Source organism: Danio rerio, chromosome 21 (genome assembly GCF_052040795.2).
Source record: "Danio rerio strain M-AB ecotype USA chromosome 21, GRCz13ab, whole genome shotgun sequence".
Lineage (NCBI taxonomy): Eukaryota > Metazoa > Chordata > Actinopteri > Cypriniformes > Danionidae > Danio > Danio rerio.
In genome coordinates, this window is record NC_141041.1 from 1550707 (window position 1) to 1572859 (window position 22153).

Consider the following 22153-nt stretch of genomic DNA (forward strand, 5'->3'; position numbering starts at 1 on the left):
TCGCTCGTCACTTCAGGAGGAGGCGTGGATTAATTTAGCTAAACTGCAACATGCTCATCTTGCGGAAATATTTCCAACAATGCATCAGCTAATGTTTTCCCCTCTCTCTTTCTCTGTTGGTAAAGCGCTGTCAACAAATATTTTTCCTCCATATCCCATAATGCACAGCGCATCGGCCTACGGCAGCTGAATTAGTCCAAAAGGCACAGTACTTTTTGTGGTTGGACCTGTTTTAGTACGGATCATATTCTCACCACAAACGAACTGCTCCAGGGTTCGTTTGAAAGCATAGCGAGACCACCTCTTCAAGCAGGTCTCGGTACGCTTATTTGGTCCGCTTTTGGTGCGCACTCGAGTACGATTGCTGCATTCTCACCTGCCCAAACCAACCGCATCAAGAGGGGAAACGAACTCTAGTGCGATTCAATCGAACTAAATAAGGCAGGTGTGAAAGCACTCTAAAACAACTAAAAGCTTATTTTAGAGGTTATTTTTAAGTATTTTAATACAAAAGCTTTGATTACAAAAGTATTTAAATGTCATCTTACTAACGGAGATATCATTTCATATCAATTTTATATGAACACTCCATGATTTATGCACACTTTTGCACAAATTTGCAATTATTTGTATGGTAAATTGTATGATAATACATCATTTATATATCTGTCAACAATACATTTCCTAGTATTTTACATTGAAATTGATCATTTATTGTTTAAATTTGATCATTTACATTTTTCACAGTAGGTTGTGTTTGTTTAGTTTTTGAACAATTTTCTTTATTATATATTTGATATTAAGCCAATATATAATGTATATGTATGTATATGTATGTATATATATATATATATATATATATATATATATATATATATATATATATATATATATATATAAATATGATAAAATCCCCTTATAGTTGATGCATAAATTTAATATAGATTTTTTGCCAATTATTAATTGTAAATTAATAATATTTAGGATGATAATAAAAATAATAGTTGTTATTATTATTAATATTGATAATTATTAATGCCTATTATTAATAAAAGGTTAATATTAATGAATAGGAATAGGTGAATTGAAAAAGTAACCAGATGACCCTATTGGAAATAATACATAATTTCCAATATTATGCATATTCATGTGTGTGTGTGTGTGTGTGTGTGTGTGTGTGTGTGTGTGTGTGTGTGTGTGCCCCTTGTATTCCTTACATTGTGGAGACCAAATGTCTCCAAGTATAGCGATACCAGTAAATTTTGACCTTGTGGGGACTTTTATTGTTCCCCATGAGGAAAATGGCTCATAAATCTGACAGAATGAAGTATTTTAAATATGTAAAAATGCTGGGGGAAAATATAAAGTCTGTACAGTATTAAAAATAATACTGCTATGGGAAATCCCCATAAAGATAGCTGCACCAGTCTGTGTGTGAGTGTGTGAGGTGGAGTTGCTGGGATTCACAGGTTGCCACGGGGCCGTGTCCATGGTGACGTTGGATTATTGTCATTATTATGATTATTATGGGCTTTTGGACATGCAAGCGCAGTTCAATGAGGCTCACCGCGCCTTCCCGCATCCATTCAGATTCATTTGGCTTTTCCAAATAAATATTTATCAGTGTGAGTGAGCCAACGCTTCGTTAGGCTTGATAATTCCTGCCGCTGCATGTGGGGAGAGTTCTGGGACGTCCTTCAGGGGTCACTGGACCAAACCAGAGTTTACTCGCAGTGTCTGAGATCACGTACAGTTGAAGTCAGAATTATTTGCCCTCCTAATTTTCTTCTTCAAATATTTCCCCAAATGATGTTGAGCAGATTCAGAAATTTCTCACAGTATTTCCTCTTAGATTTTTTTCTTTTGGACAAAGTCTTATTTGTTTTATCTCGCCTAGAATAAAAGGAATTTTAATTTTTTTTAACACCATTTTAAGGTCAATATTATTAGCCCCCTTTAGCAATATTAGTTTTGGATTGTCTCCACAGCAAACCACTGTTATACAATGACTTGCCTAATTACCCTAACTTTACCCTAATTACCCTAGTTAAGAATTTACATGTCTCTTTAAGCTAGTTGGGTTAAAAATACCCCAACATATAACCCAAATATAGGTTATTGTGGCACCTTCCCAACTATAGGTTATTTTAACTCAATGCACTGGGCTATATAATTTAACCCAGTTCATTGGGTTATTTTGATTTAATGTTATTTTTTCCCAATCTGGTATTGCTATTGCTACTATTACTAGTACTACGATTAATTTTATAATTGTGACTGTGTAAATAAATAACATACGGTTTAAAAAAATACTTGAAATGTTTTATTTCCATTACATTTTTAATTGCAGACACTTGGGGCACTATTTTGACGATCCATGTGCAAAGTGCAAAGCGCAGGGCGCAAACGCTTTAGGGGAGTGTCGGAATCCACTTTTGCTAATATGGAAATATGGAAAAATCCGCTTTGCGCCGTGACACATAGTCTAAAAGGGTTGAGCTTATTCTCTTAAGGAGTTATAGGTGTGTTTTGAGAATAAACCAATCAGAGTCTCATCTCCCATTCCCTTCATGGCATCATGGCACATTTGCTATTTACATGACAACTTTATAAGTGTAGAAACTGAACATTTCACTAGCAAGAAAACAGTTAAACAGAGCATCAACAGTGTGAGAATGAAGGCCTCCTCATTATCTACTTTCACTTTCAAACTCGTGGATAGAGAAACATTGTACCTTGTACCTTGCACAGACATCCATTAGCCTATAAATAATTAATTTTATTTGTTAAGCTTAAAGATTTGTTTCAAAACTGTTTCTAAATTCAGTTCCAATTTCCAGCAAACGAATAAATGAACAATAATATTGAAGTGTGCACAAAAACCTGAGTTATATCCTAAAACACATGCTGTGCCCCATATGGTCTAAAACCTGACAGGTGGACAAATCTATGCTTGTTTTTAAATATAAATATGGATATAATAAATAATACTGCTAATAATAATAACATTATACAAAAGCAAATTGTTATGAATGAACTGAAAAAGCCTCCGGAGATGAAGAAGGCATGAAGACAGTGGTTTTTATATTTATGTAGGCTAGAAAATAATATGTTTTGTAATATTTTAATCATTTATATCCCATAAATATCCTTATTATATCCTTTATATATCCTTAATATTTTAATTCTTTTTCATATGTAAAGATATTTGTGTATTGCTCTACATCTTGTGTGTATTAAGCAGTGGGTAAGCGAGGCGCACAACTAACGTGCTCTGTGCTGGACAATAGACCGGCTTTGTTCTGGTCTATTAACAAATCTATTATAGTTTCTCAAAATAGCAACGCGCCAGCAATACACCTCAGAACATCTTCCTTATAGACCAGAACGCCTATGGGTGCACATATGAGCGCTAATGCATTTGCTATTTAAACAGCGTAGCACAAAACGTCAAAACAACTCTTGCGCTGAACTGAAACTAGTAAAAAACAATTGCGTCGGGCCTTGTGCCACATTGCGGCGGGTGTATGACAGGGCACTTGGAATGATGGCCGAATAAATCAAATATGTGTATCATTCCCCCCCAAATAATGTAGAGATGAACATGGAAGGTGGATAAACTGTTTTTATCTGTTTAATATAGATCGGTTACGAAGTGTTTGTATCATCATTAATTAAAAGTGCTCGTGCAACAGATATGAAAATCCCTCGGCACGGAGAGAGGTAAACATGAGAAAACAACAGAAATATTATTGCTCTGGAGCTTAAATAAAGTTTACAACGCAAAACAACATTACGCACGCATATCAACATACTGCTGTTCTGAGTCAAGTGAATCAGTTGACTGTTGAAATGAAAATTTTTAACCCAACTGGTTGAGTTATTAAATAAATAACCACATTTATTTTTAAATAACCCAACAAAGCACCAAACATTTAACCCAACTAGTTGAGTTATTAGGGTGACGCAGTGGCGCAGTAGGTAGTGCTGTTGCCTCAAAGCAAGAAGGACGCTGGTTAGAGCCTCAGCTGGGTCAGTTGGAATTTCTGTGTGGAGTTTGCATGTTCTCCCTGCATTCGCGTGGGTTTTCTCCGGGTGCTCCGGTTTCCCCCACAGAAAGACATGCGGTACAGGTGATTTGTGTAGGCTAAAATGTCCGTAGTGTAAGGCAGTTTCATGATGAATTGTATGAAATATGTTTGTTTAAACACTGTATTTGCTGATGTTGTGCACCGCAGAAAGCTTGATTTCCACTACTATATCTTTAGATCAACTTTTCATACAGAAGCTTTAGCATTTAGATTTAAACTTATTTTCCTAATGAAAGATTCTGAAGACATTTTAACCTTCATTTTGGCCAATAAGATGTTTAAATATATTTGTTTTTGAAAGAAGTGTCTTATGCTCATCCAGCATTGCATTTATTTACTCAAAATATAGTAAAATAACAGTATTGCATCAAAAACATTATTTTCATCAGGTTTGAATGTGTTTAAATCAGCATTTTTAACAGTTTTGTGCCATTAAAAAAGAAAGAAAGATTCTGAAGACATTTTAACCTTCATTTTGGCCTTTTTAAAAAAGAGAAAGTTTGAGGTCAGGTGTGCAGATATAGTATAATGTGAAGCTGCTTCTGCGGATCTTTACGGATTAACCAACATCCTGGATATTTTTTATAGTTTTTTTCAGAACAATATATCGAAATGCATCACAAACATGGTCAAAAACAGATTAAAAATAAATATATTCAAATGTTTTTACCCAATAAGATGTTTAAAAATATTTATTTTTGAAAGAATTTTCTTATACTCATCCAGCATTGCATTCATTTACTCAAAATATAGTAAAATAACAGTATTGCATCAAAAACATAATTTTCATCAGGTTTGAATGTGTTTAAATCAGCATTTTCATCAGTTTTGTGCCCTTTATTTAACTCTGAAACATAAAAAATGTCTTTATCATCACTACAAGGCAGTTTCATGATGAATTGTATGAAATATGTTTGTTTAAACACTGTATTTGCTGATGTCGTGCACCGCAGAAAGCTTGATTTCCACTACTATATCTTTAGATCAACTTTTCATACAGAAGCTTTAGCATTTAGATTTAGACTTATTTTCCTAATGAAAGATTCTGAAGACATTTTAACCTTCATTTTGGCCAATAAGATGTTTAAAAATATTTATTTTTGAAAGAAGTGTCGTATGCTCATCCAGCATTGCATTTATTTACTCAAAATATAGTAAAATAACAGTATTGCATCAAAAACATTATTTTCATCAGGTTTGAATGTGTTTAAATCAGCATTTTCATCAGTTTTGTGCCATTAAAAAAGAAAGAAAGATTATGAAGACATTTTATCCTTCATTTTGGCCTCTTTAGAAAAGAGAAAGTGCAGAAGTTTGAGGTCAGGCGTGCAGATATAGTGTAATGTGAAGCTGCTTCTGCGGATCTTTACAGATTAACCAACATCCTGGATATTTTATATAGTTTTTTTCAGAACAATATATCGAAATGCATCACAAACATGGTCAAAAACAGATTAAAATAAATATATTCAAATGTTTTTAGCCAATAAGATGTTTAAAAATATTTATTTTTGAAAGAATTTTCTTATACTCATCCAGCATTGCATTCATTTACTCAACATATAGTAAAATAACAGTATTGCATCAAAAACATTATTTTCATCAGGTTTGAAATCAGCATTTTCATCAGTTTTTGGCCATTTATTTAACTCTGAAACATAAAAAATGTCTTTATCATCACTACAAGGCAGTTTCATGATGAATTGTGTGAAATATGTTTGTTTAAACACTGTATTTGCTGATGTTGTGCACCGCAGAAAGCTTGATTTCCACTACTATATCTTTAGATCAACTTTTCATACAGAAGCTTTAGCATTTAGATTCAGACTTATTTTCCTAATGAAAGATTCTGAAGACATTTTAACCTTCATTTTGGCCTCTTTAGAAAAGAGAAAGTGCAGAAGTTTGAGGTCAGGCGTGCAGATATAGTATAATGTGAAGCTGCTTCTGCGGATCTTCACGGATTAACCAACATCCTGGAAACGTCTTCAGCTTTAACCCCAGCACCTAATTTCTGATGGCCCGTCCTCTTTCTTCTGCCTCCAAAGTAAATAAACCTTCATCTGAAGCGCAGCCAATGGCCGGCGCACTCTGGTTTTTTTATCTGTGGCGGCGGCGGCGCTTTTTCTATATCAGCGCTGGCAGAGCGAGTCGTGCGCTGGTTTCGGGCCTGTGAGCTGGTCCTGGCGCTGGAAAATCAAGCCTTTGAGGCCGCGGCCGCAGGAACACTCATTTATTTGCGCTGGTCTGCGGGCAGAAGTGTGCGGCGCTCTCCCAAAAGGAAGATTATTTTAAAAAGAGAGCCTATATCTGCTGAGCGCGCACTTTTGCTGTATCAAACCCGCCTTTCAACGATGGTCCCACTTTCAACATGCACTTTCTGATGAGCTTCAGGCCTGTGAGATGCAAATGTGTGTGTGAGGAACTGAACGCTTCTGTGTGTGTGATAATCTTGACTGACGGCTGACCCGCGCTGGATTATAGGCCGGCCCAATATAGCCAATATAAACCATACATTTAGGACGATTCCAACACCGATAGGGAAAATTGAGCGACATTGTGATTAGATAATGAAGTTTTAATGTGGTTTTGGTGAATTTCGTCAATGATTCAGAACCAAAAATTGGTATATGAGTCAATTCGGACTGATTCATTTGGACGGATTCAAATGGAAGGTAGAATTAAGTTTTTAAATGATTTAAATGATTCGTTTGGACTGATTCATTTGGACTTAATCAAACATAGAATTGATTCTTCAATGCAAAAATAAGGATTTTTTCAATGAAATGATTCATTTGGACTGATTCAAATATGGAATTGATTCTTTAACGAATGTGCAAAAATAAGCGTTTTTCTAATTAAATGATTCATTTGGAGTAAATTAATTATTGAACTGATTCATTAGCAAAAGTGCAAAAATAAGGTTTTTTTCTAATTAAAGGATTCGTTTGGATTTATTCATTTGGACTAATTCAAATATAGAATTGATTCTTTAACGAATGTGCAAAAATAGTTTTTTTATCTTATTAAATGATTAATTTGGACTGATTCAAAAATGGAATTGATTCATGAAGATATGTGCAAAAATAAGGATTTTTTCTAATGAGATGAATCATTTGGGCTGTTTCAAATATAAAATTGATTCTTTAATAAATGCAAAAATTCAAAAATCAGGATTTTTCTAATTTAATGATTTATTGGGACTGATTCAATTGGGCATTCAAATATAGAATTGATTCTTCAATGAAAGTGCAAAATAAGGGTTTTTCTCATTTAATGATCCGTTTGGACTGATTCAATTGAACACTCAAATACAGAATTGATCTATTAATGTGCAAAAATAAGGATTTTTACTAATTAAATGATTCATTTGGACTGAGTCATTTGGACTGATTCAAATATAAAATTGATTCATCAATGAATGCAAAAATAAGATTTTTACTAAGTAAAGGATTTGTATGTACTGACTCATTTGGACTGATTTAAATACAGAATTGATTCATCAATAAATGTGCAAAACGAATAGTTTTTCTTAATGAATGATTTGTTTGGCCTGACTCATTTGGACTGATTCGAGTACAGAATTTATTCATCAATTAATGTGCAAAATCAGGAGTTTTTCAATTAAATAATTCATTTGGAGACTGATTCATTTGGACTGATCCGAATATTGAACTGCACGGACAAAGAGGGTTGAGGAGTCGCATACAAAGGAGAAGAGCGGGGGTGCAGGAGGGGGATCGGTAAAATGAGATGCCGGATCCGAATCTGGCTTGTTCCGACACAAATTAAGCCCTGAATAAGACTGTCAAACTTACAACATGCACTTTCTGATGAGTCAATATAAACCATACATTTCTAACTATTCCAACACTCATAGGGAAAATTGACCGACATTGTGATTAGATAATGCAGTTTTAATGTAGTTTCAAGGAATTTTGTCAATGCTTCAGACTGAAAATTGGCATCTGAGTCATTTCGAATTGAGTCATTTGGACTGATTCAAATATAGAATTGATTCTTCAACGAATGTGCAAAAGTAAAGGTTTTTCTAATTAAATGATTCATTTCTAGACTGATTCAAATATAGAATTTATTCTTCAATGAATGTGCAAAAATAAGGATTTTTCTAATTACATGATTCGTTTGTACTGATTCATTTGGACTGATTCAAATAAAGATTTGATTCTTCAATGAATGTGCAAAAATAAGAATTTTTACTAAATAAACGATTCATTTGGACTGAGTCATTTGGGTTGATTCAAATATCGAATAATTTTGTCAATGACTCAGACTGAAAATTGCCATCTGAGTCAATTCGGATTGAGTCATTTGGACTGATTCAAATATAGAATTGATTCTTCAACGAATGTGCAAAAGTAAAGGTTTTTCTAATTAAATGATTCATTTCTAGACTGATTCAAATATAGAATTGATTCTTCAATGAATGTGCAAAAATAAGGATTTTTCTAATTACACGATTCGTTTGTACTGATTCATTTGGACTGATTCAAATATAGAATTGATTCTTCAATGAATGTGCAAAAATAAGATTTTTTACTAAATAAACAATTCATTTGAACTGAGTCATTTGGGTTGATTCAAATATCGAATAATTTTTGAATCAATGATTCAGATTGAAAATTGCCATCTGAGTCAATTCGGACTGATTCATTTGAACTGATTCATTTGAACTGATTCAAATCTAAACTTGATTCATCAAAAGCATTAGATACATATGAAAACATGCCTTTGGGCTAATTTGGGTATATTTACATGTTAGTTCATCTAAACTGTCCCTTTGTTGTGAAATAAAATATTAATAATAATTGTAAGAAGAATGAAATAATTATTGAGTGCACTGTAACTCACAATAGTTCAGCGTCCGCTGGGTGAATGTGCTGATCTGTCAGCTCGTGAGATATTTTAGTAAGCAGCTTTCAGATTTGAGTCTTAAACAAGGAGTGAGTTTCATCTCACTCAACAAACCTTTTCATTAGGACCAACCTGTGTGTGTGTGTGTGTGTGTGTGTGTGTGTGTGTGTGTGTGTGTGTGTGTGTGTGTGTGTGTTTTGAGCTCAGGATGTGCCCTGGACTTGAACTGCAGCAGGGTTTTTTCCCTCCTTTAAAGCCTGTGGCACCTGTACCAACCACAGTACCATCTGCTTGGCATTCAGTGTCCACACACACACATACACATACTGTACACACACACAGGTACACACATATACAAACACTCTCACACACACAGACATGTGCACACCCACACACACACACACTCATATACACAAACACACACACGCGCACACGCACCCACGCATGCACATACGCACACACACATACACATACGCACACACACATACACACAGGTACACGCATATACACACACACACAGACACGCACAAACAAATGTGCAAACATACACACATTCTCACACATATACATACAGACATGCACATAACTCATATAAACACACACACACACACACACACACAAACACTCATATAAACAAATACACACACACTCATATACACAAGCACATGCACGCACCCACGCATGCACGTACGCACACACACATACACATACTTTACACACACACACAGGTACACGCGTATACACACACTCACACACACAGATATGTGCGCACCCACATGCATTCGCACACATATACACACACACACACACAAATGTGCACACATACACACATTCTCCCACATATACATACAGACATCCACATACCTCATATAAGCATACACACACACACATATAGACAAACACACACACTCATATACACACGCACACGAGGAGGTCTGTAATAGAGCTGCTCCAGCTGGGCTTCAGGCTGGTTCTGGGCTGGAGTATTGTCTTGCGGGGGGAATCTTCTCTGTCCAGAGGAATGTGCTGAACCCGTCTGTACATCTGGAGAATCAAAGCGCATTATGAGAGCTAGCGTGACCCGCGCTGCCCTCAGACGCCCGCGCGCAGCACACAGGTGTTTGGCACGCAGTGTGTGTTTAGTGAAGGCTTGTGTTTATGTCATCATTCTCTCCAGCCTGATACACACACTGCACAACACAACACACTCCCTTTCCCAACACACACACTGCCTTTCCCAACACACACACACTGCCTTTCCCAACACACACACTGCCTGCTGCATTCTTACTGCTTTTGCTTCAAGTACATAGTTTCTTTTTTATTACCACGTTTACACACAAACAAGATCTTATTTATTCAAATATACAGCTCAAAATGAATATTAATTATTTTATTATTGTTTCCCAAGCATTGTTTAGCAGACCAAAGATAAAATAACGATCGTTAAATTAAAGAAGTATACTGGAAAATAATGGACATTAAATGACAGATATTTAATGGAAAATAACGGACGGTAAATAACAGAAATTTATTAAATAATAACTATCGTTAAATGACAGATATTTACCTGAAAATAACAGCCGTTAAATGACAGAAATTTGCCGTAAAATAATGGACGTTAAATGACAAAATTGTACTGGAAAATAACAACCGTTAAATGACAGATATTTACTGAAAAATAAAGGACGTTAAATAATAAAAGTTTACCATAAAATAACAGACGTTAAATTACAGAAATTTACCGAAAAATAGCAACCGTTAAATGACAAAAATTTACCAAAAAATAACAATCGTTAAATGATAGAATTTTACCGAAAAATAATGGATGTTAAATTACGGAAATTTACTGTAAACTAACAACCATTACATGACAGATATTTACCAGAAAATAACGGACGTTAAATGACAGAAATTACCGTAAAATGACTGACGTTAAATGACAGAAATTTACTGAAAAAATAACGGATTTTAAATGACAGAAATTTACCAAAAAAAAAAAACTGACGTTAAATGACAGAAATTTACTGTAAAATATCGAATGTTAAATGACAGATATTTACCAGAAAATAACAGCCGTTAAATGACAGAAATTTACTGTAAAACAATAGACGTTAAATGACAGATATTTACTTTAAAATAATGGATATTAAATTACATAAATGTACTGGAAAATAACAGTATTTAAATTACATACATTTACCGGAAAATAACTAACGTTAAATTACAGATAATTACTAGAAAATAACGAACATTAAATTACAAATATTTACCGAAATATCATGGGTGTTAATTGACAGAAATTTACCATAAAATAACTGACGTTAAATGGCAGAAATTTACCAGAAAAAAACAGACGTTAAATGACAGAAATTTACTGTAAAATATCGAATGTTAAATGACAGATATTTACCAGAAAAAAAAACTGACGTTAAATGACAGAAATTTACTGTAAAATAATGGAAGTTAAATGACAGATATTTACCAGAAAACAACAGCCATTAAATGACAGAAATTTACTTTAAAATAATGGATGTTAAATTGCATAATGGACGGGCTGCTCTGAGTATTTCAGAAACTGCTGATCTACTGGGATTTTCACGCACAACCATCTCTAGGGTTTACAGAGAATGCTCCGACAAAGAGGAAATATCCAGTGAGTGGCAGTTCTGTGGGCGCAAATGCCTTGTTGATGAGGCCAGAGGTCAGAGGAGAATGGCCAGACTAGTTCCAGCTGATAGAAAGGCAACAGTAACTCAAATAAGCACTCGTTACAACCGAGCTCTGCAGAAGAGCATCTCTGAACACACAACACGGCCAACCTTGAGGCGGATGGGCTACAGCAGCAGAAGAGCACACCGGGTGCCGCTCCTGTCAGCTAAGAACAGGAAACTGAGGCTACAATTCACACAGACTCACCAAAACTGGACAATAGAAGATTGGAGAAACGTTGCTGCTCTGATGAGTCTCCATTTCTGCTGACACATTCAGATGCTCGGCTCACAATTTGGCATCAACAACATGAAAGCATGGATCATCCTGCCTTGTATCAGCGGTTCAGGCTGGTGGTGGTGGTGTAATGGTGTGGGGGAGATTTTCTTTGGGTCCATTAGTACCAATTGAGCATCAACGCCACAGCCTACCTGAGTATTGCTGCTGACCATGTCCATCCCTTTATGAGCACAGTGTCTCCATCTTCTGACGGCTACTTCCAGCAGGATAACGCAGCATGTCATAAAGCTCAATCATCTCAGACTGGTTTCTTGAACATGACGATGAGTTCACTGTACTCAAATGGCCTCCACAGTCACCAGAGCTCAATCCAATAGAGCAGCTTTGGGATGTGGTGGAACGGGAGATTGGCATCATGGATGTGCAGCCGACAAATCTGCAGCAACTGTGTGATGCTATCATGACAATATGGAGCAAAATCTCTGAAGAATATTTCCAGTAGCTTGTAAAATCTAAAGTATTAAGGCAGTTCTGAAGGCAAAATGGGTCCAACCTGGTACTAGTAAGGTGTACCCAATAAAGTGGCCGGTGTGACAGCCACTGTTGTACGATAACGTGCCTAATTAACCTAGTTAAGCCTTTAAATCATACTGTAAGCTGAATACTTGTATTTTAAACTATTTAAACCAGTTAAAACCTGTTTCTCTTTCTAAGTTAAAGTAATTTAATAACATACAGCACTTGTCAGGTAAATATGTACGTTTTTACAGTGTAATAGAGAGATAGATATCAGTTTAAACCTCTGGCTTACATACAATTATAGATCAGTGGTATGAACAGTAACAGATGACTCTCTCTCTACCAGGATAATGCCATTTCTCTCATTTTGCTCATCATTAGATCACTGGCTGTACTATGATATTCCCATTTCTTCAGCTGTAAATCCATCTGATCCTTCGTTAAATCTGCTGTAAGACACACACACACACACACACACAAACACACACACACACACACACACGTAATGGGTTTTCACACTGTACCAAAAGAAATGTCCCCATGAGGTCGAAATGTACTGGTATTGCTATACTTGTGGGGACATTTGGTAAGGAATACAAGACACACACACTCACACGCACACACAGGAGAGCAGACTTCACATCATACGAGGATCAATACGTCAAACATGATGATAATAATACAGTACAATCTTAAATCAGCTTTGGCGTGTATCTGTGCGTCTCGAGACATTGAGAGTCCCAGGATTAAAGGCTTAGTGAATCCTCATTGTGTCAGCATTAAGACATTGAGCATTGTGCGCTTAATCTCCCACAACATGCCGGATTGCCTTTGATGGACAGTTCAGGGAAACCTCACAGTTCACTAATCGTTTAGTTTTGCAGAGGAACATAGAAATATAAAAGTATTTGTTATTCCTATCTAATGAATCGGTCCACACGGAAACTGCACACAGAAAGGTGAACATTTCCACAGATGTGTTTTGTCCATCATTGAGTGTGTTTGTTTACTTATGCAAATGTGTGTAAATTTATTCAGTTTCAGTATTATTATTTACTAATAATATGTATTATTATTATTTTGGTATTAATAGTATTATTATTATTATTGTTGTGATTATGGAGGTGATGCTGAGTATGCTAATGATTATTATTATTATTGGTATATTATTATTATTATTATCATAATTGAAATTATTATGATGACTATTATTATTGGTGTTATTATTGTTATTGATATAATTAATATTACTTTCATAATAATAATTATGATTATTATTATTATTTTGATGAATATTATTATTATCATAATTGTAATTATGATGATAAGGAGGATTTTAAATGAACAATAATAATAATAATAATAATAATAATAATAATAATTTATTATTATTTATTCTAATTGTTAATTTTTTGTGTTATTATTATTATTATTATTATTATTAATTTAAAATCCTCCTTATCATCATAATTACAATTACGATAATAATAATTTTTATCAAAATAATAATAATAATAATAATAATCATATAATAATTATATGATTATTGGTATTTTATTATTATTATTATTATTATTATTATTATTGTTGTTATTATTATTATTATTGTTATTATTATTATGGTTGGTATTATTGCTATTTTTATTATTATTATTAATATTATTATTATTATTATTTGTATTAATATCATTATTATAACTATTGAGGATGATGATGATAATGATGATGATGATGATTGGTATTTTTATTATTATCATTATTATTATTAGATTTGTAAATAAAATGTTCAGTTTGTTTAATTTTTATTTTAATTTTTATTTCATTTTGATTATTTAATTTGAAAAAAAAAAACATACAGCATATATATACAACATCATTCTATCTATCTATCTATCTATCTATCTATCTATCTATCTATCTATCTATCTATCTATCTATCTATCTATCTATCTATCTATCTATCTATCTATCTATCTATCTATCTATCTATCTATCTATCTATCTATCTATCTATCTATCTATCTATCTATCTTTATAAAACAGCATAAGCTCCAATTAAAAAAACGCATTAGAGGCCACAGAAAATGTAGAGAATACAGAGCAGTAGTCGTCTAAATAATAAATAAATAAGTAAAAAGCACACACTGTGCATAATTATATGGTTAGTATTTTTATGCATGAGTCGTGAGTCTCCCTTCGGGTCGTGAGACTTTAAACACACTCGTTTTGTTTTGTGTTTCAGTGCATAAAGCAGAATCCAATCAATGAGGAGCTGAACTGCCGAATTCCCATACAGAAGTTTGCTGAAGTCAGAGGAATGGGTTCATAACCTCTGATTGGCCGGTATATTGATTACTGTGGTATTTCTGCATGATCAGGCAGGAATCTGTGTGAAGTTTCAGCATGGGTTTGTCTTTGTTTCCACAGCTGCGTCTCTGTGCTTTCTGCTTTTCTTTTCTTTTTCCTACGGCTTTACCTTCAGACGCTCATTTCTGAGTATAATTGCTGCAGTCTGAACAACTACAGCCTCAATACTGTACTGTACATATCTGTGAAGAAGTACAGAAGGTGAATATGTTCAAATATTTTCCAGGAGCATGGAATTTTTCACAGTATTTCCTATAATATTTTTCTCTTGTGGAGAAAGTATTATTTGTTTTATTTCTGCTAGAATAAAAGCTGTTTTTAATTTTTAAACCCATTTAAGGTCAATATTATTAGCCCCCTAAAGCAATATTTGTTTTGCATTGTCTCCAGAACAAAGATACTACATACTAGTATTTTAAACAATATCTGATTAACCATTGTTATACAATGATTTGCCTAATTAACCTAGTAAAATATATAAAATATTCATCAGTAATGCAATATTTGGGTTGATATTGGGTCAAATACTCACAAGGTGCATAAGAAGTCAAAGTGATCAAATATTTATCAATAATGCAATATTTGGGTTTATATGGGGTTAAACAACACCAAATATTAATCATCCTTTATGCAATATTTGGGTTGATATAGGGTCAAATATTCATTGGTAAGGCACAGGGCCGGATTAACCAATTGGCCTTATGCCAGGGGCCCGTGCGCACTAGGGGCCCCTGCGAGGGGGGAGAAAAAAAAAGACAATTTCGGAGTGTCTTTTTAGGCTAATTGCAAATAGCGCATCTAGTTGGAATAAGCTTGGGTTTGGTTTGGCGCACCTTGTAAGGCGCACAGCTTCATCTTTTGACGCGATTGATCATCAACTCGGTTCAATCCACCATCAGCTGAACTCGTGCTGCTTTTTTTACTCCCCATTACATATCAGATTGGAGATATATTTATTTTTAACAGAAAGGAAACATTTTTAAAAAAATAATGCACATGTGATATAAAGTCACAAGTGTCTCGTGGGAATTTAATAACGTTTAGCCTTATTTTAGGTGCCTCCCTCTCTGCAAAAACTATATTGCTCAGACAACTGTATTTCCTCTGCGCAAAAAAATTGCGATCGTGAAAAAAAAAAATGTATATATATATATATAGTTTTATAGTTTTATTAGTATTTTTATTCAATGCTTTGAAAAATAAGTTAAATCTTTGTAGACTATAAATACATATGTACTATATATAATTTATTTAAATATGTGGGCAACAAATTATATTCATTTTATTTAAAAAAATATTATATTATTCTTATTTTTTAAATTCAACTATAACCCCTATAGTTAGGCTAGGTAGGCTAAGGCTAGGTAGGGGGCCTTACAAGACAATGTGTCCAGGGGCCCCTGAGTTCTTAATCCGGGCCTGGTAAGGCACTATCTGGGTGCATAAGGGGTGAAAATAATAAAATATTCATCAATAATGCAATATTTTGGTTTATAAGGGGTCAAAGTGATCAAATATTTGTCAACAATGCAATATTTGGATTGATATTGGGTAAAATATTCATAAGTAATGCAATATCTGGGTGGATAAAGGGTGAAAATAATCAAATATCAATCAATAATGCAACATTTTGGTTGATATGGGGTTAAAATGATCAAATATTAATCAATAATGCAATGTTTTGCTTGATAAGGGGTCAACGTGATCAAATATTTATCAATAATGGAATATTTGGGTTGATATGGGGTCAAATATTCATAAGTAATGCAATATCTGGGTGGATAAAGGGTCAAAAGGATCAAATATCCATCAATAATGCAATATTTTGGTTGATATGGGGTCAAAAATTATCAAATATCCATCAATAATGCAATATTTTGGTTGATATGGGGTCAAAAATGATCAAATATCCATCAATAATGCAATGTTTTGGTTGATATGGGGTTAAAGAACATTAAATAATCATCGTTGATGCAATATTTTGGTTGATATGGGGTCAAATGGTCAAATATTAATCAGTACTGCAATGTTTTGCTTGATAAGAGGTCAAAGTGATCAAATATTTATCAATAATGCAATATTTGTGTTTATGGGTTTAAATAATCATAAGTAATGCAATATCTGGGTGGATAAGGGGTGAAAATAATCTAATATTCATCATTAATCCAGTATTTGGGTTGATAAGGGGCCAAAGTGATCAAATATTTATCAGTAATGCAATATTTGGGTTGATATTGGGTCAAATATTCATAAGTAATGCAATATCTGGGTGGATAAGGGGTCAAAGTGATCAAATATTCATCAATAAAGCAACATGTTGCTTGATAAAAGGTCAAAGGGATCAAATATTTATCATTAATATGGTAATTTTCTCAAAATATGCATTTAGTATTGGAATCATTTTGAAAATAATAATAATAAATAATAATTAGTGATGGTAATAATTTTAGATTGTCTCCAGAACCAACCACTGTTATACAATGACTTGTCTAATTACCCTAACTTTACCCTAATTAACCTAGTTTTAAGCCGTTAAATGTCACTAAGCTGAAAACTATCTTGAAATATATGCGCTGTTGGATTAATTATCAGATGATGGTGATGTTTTAACTGCCTGATATTGATGGCTGACTGCGTTTTCGATATGCTGAGTTCTAACATAAGGATTGTCATTACATCATCATGGATCTGAACTTCCCAGCAGTAGTGGACAAACAGTGGAGTTTTATGCTCTAAAGCAGTGGCCTAAAACTCAACTCAGACTCAGCAGTTCAGCTTTAACCCTAATTAAACACACCTGATCAAACTAATTGAGTCCTTCAGGCTTGTTGGAAACATGCAGGTAAAGTGTGTTGAAGCTAAACTCTTCAGTTTGGCAGCCCTGATATAAAGGTATGATCACACATTTAAATAAGCACAATTATCAGTGGTGGAAGGAGTGCAGAAAAGTCATACTTAAGTACCATTTCTTGCCCAAAAATGTAGTGCAAGTAGAGTAGAAGTATCTGTTGTAAAAATTACCTAGTAAAAAGTAGCCCTTTTAATAGTAGTGAGTAGTGTGTTTTACACAGTGAAAAGTTTATGTGCTTACATGCAATTTGTGCATGCGTGTGTGAATGAGTAACATTCTGTCGTGCATTTCAGGACTGTTTAAGGCCATTTGATGATTTCTGTCCTCATACAATCCCCATGAATGAAAAAAATATAGATAAATATTCCATCTTTGGGTTGATATGGGGTAAAGAAAGTCAATAATGCAATATTTGGGTTGATAATGGGTCAAATATTTATCAGTAATGCAATATCTGGATGGATAAGGGGTCAAAAATATTCAATATTCATCAATAATGCAATGTTTGGATTGATATTGGGTCGAATATTCATCGGTTATGCAATATTTGGGTTGAAATTGGGTCAAATATGCATCAATAATGCAATGTTCGGGTTGATATTGGGTCAAATATTCATTATTAATGCAATATCTGGGTTGATATTGGGTCAAATTGTCATTAATAATGCAATATATGGGTGGTTAGGGGGTCAAAATGATGAAATATTCATCAATAATGCAATATTTGGGTTGATATTGGGTAAAATATTCATTAATAATGCAATATATGGGTTGATATTGGATTAAAAACATCGAATATTAATCAGTAATGCAATATTTGGGTTGTTAATGGATCAAAATGATAAAACAATTAATCAATAATGCAATATTTGGGTTAATATGGGATTAAAAAACATCAAATATTCATCAGTAATGCAATATTTGGTTTGATATTGGGAAAAATATTCATCAATAATGCAATATCTGGGTTAATAAGGGGTCAAAATGATAAAATATGCATCAATAATGCAATATTTGAGCTGTTATGGGGTAAAAAAACTAAATATTCATCAATAATGCAATATTTGGGTTGATATGGGGTAAAAAAAAAAATATTCATCAATAATGCAATATTTGGGTTGATATTGGGTCAAATATTCATCAATAATGCAATAACTGGGTGGATATGGGGTCAAAATGATCAAATATTAATCAATACTGTAATATTTAGGGTGATATGGAGTTAAAAAAACCCATAAAATATTCATCGATAATGCAATATTTGGATTGATATTGGGTTAACATTCATCAATAATATTAAGGTTAAATATTTTGGTTGAAAAAAATCACAATGATCACAATGATCAAATAATAATCAACAATGTAATATTTGGGTTGAAAAGGGGTCAAAATTATGAAATATTTATGAATAGTTAAATATGTGTGTTAGTATGGGATAAAAATGATCAAATATTTATTAATAATGCCATATTTGTGTTTATACGGCTTCAAAATGATCAAATATTCATCAATAATACAATATATGGGTTTATATCGAGTCAAATTTGCCAGTTATTTATCTATAATACAATATTTGGGTTGATATGGGGTCGGAAATGATCAAATATTCATCAATAATACAATATTTGGGTTAGTATGGGGTACAAAAAATCAAAGATTCATCAGTAATGCAATATTTGTATTTATATTGGGTCAAATATGATCAAATGTTAATCAATAATACAATATTTGGGTTGATATTGGGTCAAAAATGATCAAATGTTCATCAATAATACAATATTTGGGTTGATATTGGGTCAAAAATGATCAAATGTTCATCAATAATACAATATTTGGGTTGATATTGGGTCAAAAATGATCAAATGTTCATCAATAATACAATATTTGGGTTGATATTGGGTCAAAAATTATCAAATGTTCATCAATAATACAATATTTGGGTTGATATTGGGTCAGAAAGGATCAAATGTTCATCAATAATACAATATTTGGGTTGATATTGGGTCAAAAATGATCAAATGTTCATCAATAATACAATATTTGGGTTGATATTGGGTCAAAAATGATCAAATGTTCATCAATAATACAATATTTGGGTTGATATTGGGTCAAATATGATCAAATGTTCATCAATAATACAATATTTGGGTTGATATTGGGTCAAAAATGATCAAATGTTCATCAATAATACAATATTTGGGTTGATATTGGGTCAAAAATGATCAAATGTTCATCAATAATACAATATTTGGGTTGATATTGGGTCAAAAATGATCAAATGTTCATCAATAATACAATATTTGGGTTGATATTGGGTCAAAAATGATCAAATGTTCATCAATAATACAATATTTGGGTTGATATTGGGTCAAAAATTATCAAATGTTCATCAATAATACAATATTTGGGTTGATATTGGGTCAGAAAGGATCAAATGTTCATCAATAATACAATATTTGGGTTGATATTGGGTCAAAAATGATCAAATGTTCATCAATAATACAATATTTGGGTTGATATTGGGTCAAAAATTATCAAATGTTCATCAATAATACAATATTTGGGTTGATATTGGGTCAGAAAGGATCAAATGTTCATCAATAATACAATATTTGGGTTGATATTGGGTCAAAAATGATCAAATGTTCATCAATAATACAATATTTGGGTTGATATTGGGTCAAAAATTATCAAATGTTCATCAATAATACAATATTTGGGTTGATATTGGGTCAACAATGATCAAATGTTCATCAATAATACAATATTTGGGTTGATATTGGGTCAGAAAGGATCAAATGTTCATCAATAATACAATATTTGGGTTGATATTGGGTCAAAAATGATCAAATGTTCATCAATAATACAATATTTGGGTTGATATTGGGTCAAAAAGGATCAAATGTTCATCAATAATACAATATTTGGGTTGATATTGGGTCAAAAAGGATCAAATGTTCATCAATAATACAATATTTGGGTTGATATTGGGTCAGAAAGGATCAAATGTTCATCAATAATACAATATTTGGGTTGATATTGGGTCAAAAATGATCAAATGTTCATCAATAATACAATATTTGGGTTGATATTGGGTCAAAAAGGATCAAATGTTCATCAATAATAAAATATTTGGGTTGATATTGGGTCAAAAAGGATCAAATGTTCATCAATAATACAATATTTGGGTTGATATTGGGTCAAAAATTATCAAATGTTCATCAATAATACAATATTTGGGTTGATATGGGGTCAAAAATGATCAAATGTTCATCAATAATACAATATTTGGGTTGATATGGGGTCAGAAAGGATCAAATGTTCATCAATAATATAATATTTGGGTTGATATTGGGTCAAAAAGGATCAAATGTTCATCAATAATACAATATTTGGGTTGATAATGGGTCAAAAATGATCAAATGTTTATCAATAATACAATATTTGGGTTGATATTGGGTCAAAAAGGATCAAATGTTCATCAATAATACAATATTTGGGTTGATATTGGGTCAAAAATGATCAAATGTTCATCAATAATACAATATTTGGGTTGATATTGGGTCAAAAATGATCAAATGTTCATCAATAATATAATACTTGGGTTGATATTGGGTCAAAAATGATCAAATGTTCATCAATAATACAATATTTGGGTTGATATTGGGTCAAAAATGATCAAATGTTCATCAATAATACAATATTTGGGTTGATATTGGGTCAAAAATGATCAAATGTTCATCAATAATATAATACTTGGGTTGATATTGGGTCAAAAATGATCAAATGTTCATCAATAATACAATATTTGGGTTGATATTGGGTCAAAAATGATCAAATGTTCATCAATAATATAATACTTGGGTTGATATTGGGTCAAAAATGATCAAATGTTCATCAATAATACAATATTTGGGTTGATATTGGGTCAAAAATGATCAAATGTTTATCAATAATATAATATTTGGGTTGATATTGGGTCAAAAATGATCAAATGTTCATCAATAATATAATATTTGGGTTGATATGGGGTCAAAGAGGATTAAATGTTCATCAATAATACAATATTTGGGTCAGAATGGGTCAAAATGGAGTTTGTGAAGATACTGAGACTGTTGTGCATTTCTTCTCTCTTCAGGACCGTCTTCAGCTCCAGCAGGAGGCGCTGTAGGAGGATCCGGACATTATAGTCATGTCAGCTTCATGAACACTTCACCTCACGCTCATAACCTGTGCTGTCAGATATGTAAAGATGAGAAGATTACAGTCTTCAGATGGTCCCCTATCAGACGACTGATCTGGAGATATCTACTGAGATATAAAACTGAACGGTAAATCACATCAAATCAAAATCAAAGTTCTTCTTTATCTCAGGCACATGCAGATTCTTCTGGTATTTTTAGTCTTACATGTGTTCAGTTCTTATATTAATTTCAATCATTTGACTAGCTAATGTTTAAATGTTTATTTGATTTATTTAATGATACAGTTATGTCAT

General features: G+C 32.9%; 1 protein-coding gene across 5 annotated transcripts in view; it reads left to right on the plus strand.

The window, feature by feature from the left end:
* Positions 1-22153, plus strand: part of tcf4 (transcription factor 4) — a 435077-nt gene that overhangs the window by 105805 nt on the left and 307119 nt on the right. For all 5 annotated transcript variants that reach the window (XM_087299107.1, XM_087299113.1, XM_087299106.1 and 2 more), the window contains exons 4-6: positions 14680-14780; positions 14865-15005; positions 21794-21986. The gene's annotated coding sequence lies outside the window, so the exon portion shown is untranslated. The remainder of the gene's footprint in view (positions 1-14679; positions 14781-14864; positions 15006-21793; positions 21987-22153) is intronic.